Raw genomic sequence first — 2,786 nt, forward strand, 5'->3', positions numbered from 1 at the left:
GCACAGAAAGAAAGTAGCTAATGACTGACCAACAATGGTAGAGTAAAAATTAGGGAAATTATATAGCACAACGAATGTGTAATTACATATCCCAGATTTTTTTTTTTTATGGAACAAGCAAACTCAACTTATGAATGGTCCTGCTAACCTGATTTTAAAGTGAAGAATGGGGACACACTATTTTATTCAAGCAATAAATATTTTTAAATTAGCTTAAATTTCATATTATACCCAATAAAAAGAGTTCAAATAAGGGGTTAACAGAGAAAAGCAATAAGAAAACAGAATGGGCTGGAGAAGGGGAAGAGAAAAAAGATGAGAGGGAAAAAGAGAGAAAGAGAGGAAAAAGAAAGTAAGATTCACTCCCAAAAGTGAAAGGAAAAACTAAATAGGTTTTTGAAATGAGTATTAGGTAGATTGCTGGTCACATCCAGCTGCGGGCTTCTGTGGGTCACCAGTGGTTTTAACATGTTAATTTTTTTATAGATGTTCAGTTACTACTTCTTAACCTTCAACCCTGAGATGCTTTGAGGAATTCTCCCCAAGACAGGAAAGTCTTCCCTGGATTCAGTGATAATGCAAAGCCAGTGACGTCAAGCTGATCGGTCAACTATAATTTCCCGGCACTGACTTTAATTCTTAGATCTAATACTTAGCACAGCAGCCACCACACAACAGGTATTTAATAATGTTTGTAGAAAAAAAATGATTCAATGAATATTAGGTGAAGTTAGGGCTATTTAGAGTACTATAAACTTTTTAAGTTGGTATTATGAAAGGTAATCACGGTATCCTACAAAACGTCCACAGTTTACCTGCGGGAAAACCTATATAATATGTTCAAACCCCATCCTGTTTGGTTTTGTGGTTTTTAAGTGTTCAGAAGAAAAAATGTGTGTTTCTTAAGGCCAGGTGGTTGAATGGAGGCATCGTTATCAGAACTAATAAATGGAGAATGCAGTGAGGTAAGTCTCCTGAATTAGAGGCTTTTACTTTTTTCGTTTTGTAAATTCTACCTGTTGGGTCTGGATCTATACAAGAAGTTTCTTTTGGCTACTTTATTCAATAAGTATTTACTCAAAATCAATTGCACAGAAGGCAGCGTGCTTAAGGTGTGATCCAGATAAGTGTAAAAAGTTTTAAGCCTTTTTCAACTGTCTGCTTCAAAAAATCAAAGCCAAAGTTATTTTAGATACTATAATTTTTTAAAGTGGGGATATATTATGATTGTCTTTAAAAACTACTTCTAAAATGCTAGGTATCTTCATTATGCTCTGAAATTTTTTTTCTGCCTTTTTATTTACTCTGAGGATCATAGCAGACCTCCTCTTTGCTCTGGAAGTCTTGAAGCAACCTTTGACCAAAAACAATAAAATCTGATCTAAGAGTGAGCTGCTAGACATGCAGGGGTAAAGCAATATAAAACAAAAGAACTATAAAGGAATTTATAGACTGCATGCTCCAGTTCTGAAAATAGTAGTTTAAAGTCATATGGCCAAAAATTGACACACGAAAGGACTTTTTCATATGAAAGTTAAGAGTTGCTGAAGCTAAGGATAGCTACCAACTGGCCTGGAACTACGGGATAGAAACACTATCACCCCCTAGTGGTGGCCACGTGAAATGCAGCCACAGCACCGCAAAAAAAAACTCACTGACTACCTTTAAGACTGACGTTGTAGCCCTCGATAATTCAGCTCTCATAGAAAAAAAAAATCTGGGCCCATCAGGACCACTTCTCTGATTCACTTTGTCATTTGTTACTTTTTTTTTTTGAGACAGAGTCTTGCTCTGTCACCTGGGCTGAGCTAGAGTGCTGTGGCCTCAGCCTAGCTCACAGCAACCTCAAACTCCTAGGCTCAAGCGATCTTCCAGCCTGGGCCTCCCAGAGTGCCAGGATTATAGGCATGAGCCACCGCGCCCAGCCCTCATTTGTTACTTTTCATGATACTATCAATAAGCTATAAATACTCCTTCAGTCCACAAATACCTTAACCAGCAAGTCTGCAAAGATAACACTGGGTTCCTGTCACATGTTAACCTTGCAAGGCAAAAGCGTTTATGCTCCTTAAGCAGAAATTTCCGAGAACTCATTGAACTTAATGTATCAATAATTTAGCTAAGTGTTGTGAGTTCATGGCCAATTCCTGGGAATAGTGTAAATCAGCATTGAGGATTTCTGTCTGGATACAAAATTTTACAAAGACAAAGAAATGTAGTTGATGTCCCCTACTGAAACTAAAATCAGCAGGTATCAGCCAACACCCTAACTATTTGCTCAAATGACTGTGGGGAAAGACAGCAAACAGGTCAACAAGGCTTTCCGGAAGGTACGCTGAGAAAAGTCACATTTCTGTGGCAGCAGTTCTCAAGGTGTGATCCAAAGGCCTTTGAGGAGACCCAAGACCCTTGAGGTGAATCCGTAAGGTCAAAACTATTATTACAACAATACTAACATGCTATTACCATTTTACTTTCATTGTCTTACAAGTGCGCAGTAGAATGTTCCAGAGACAACGTAACGTGCTATCACAAAGCAGAATAAAGGCACAGATATGAGAATCCAGCTGTTTTCTGTTAAGCCACACATCGAAGAGATTTTTTAATGTAAATCGGTATCAATCTTCTCACTATTTTTTTTTTATTATTTTGGAAAATACAATTTTTTTCATAAAAATACGTTATTTAGCCTGTACATGGTGGCTCAATCCTGTAATCCCAGCACTTTGGGAGGCTGAGGTGGAAGGATCACTTGAGCCCAGGATTTCAAGACAGCCTGGGCAATA

The 2,786-nt window shown here is 37.9% G+C and overlaps 1 protein-coding gene across 1 annotated transcript in view; it reads right to left on the bottom strand.

Annotated features, from left to right (window-relative positions):
* SLC35F2 (solute carrier family 35, member F2) overlaps window positions 1–2,786 on the bottom strand; it is a 56,955-nt gene that overhangs the window by 6,713 nt on the left and 47,456 nt on the right. The gene's annotated exons all lie outside the window — the stretch shown is intronic.

The sequence above is a fragment of the Propithecus coquereli genome, unplaced genomic scaffold (genome assembly GCF_000956105.1).
Source record: "Propithecus coquereli isolate 6110/MARCELLA unplaced genomic scaffold, Pcoq_1.0 Scaffold6, whole genome shotgun sequence".
Lineage (NCBI taxonomy): Eukaryota > Metazoa > Chordata > Mammalia > Primates > Indriidae > Propithecus > Propithecus coquereli.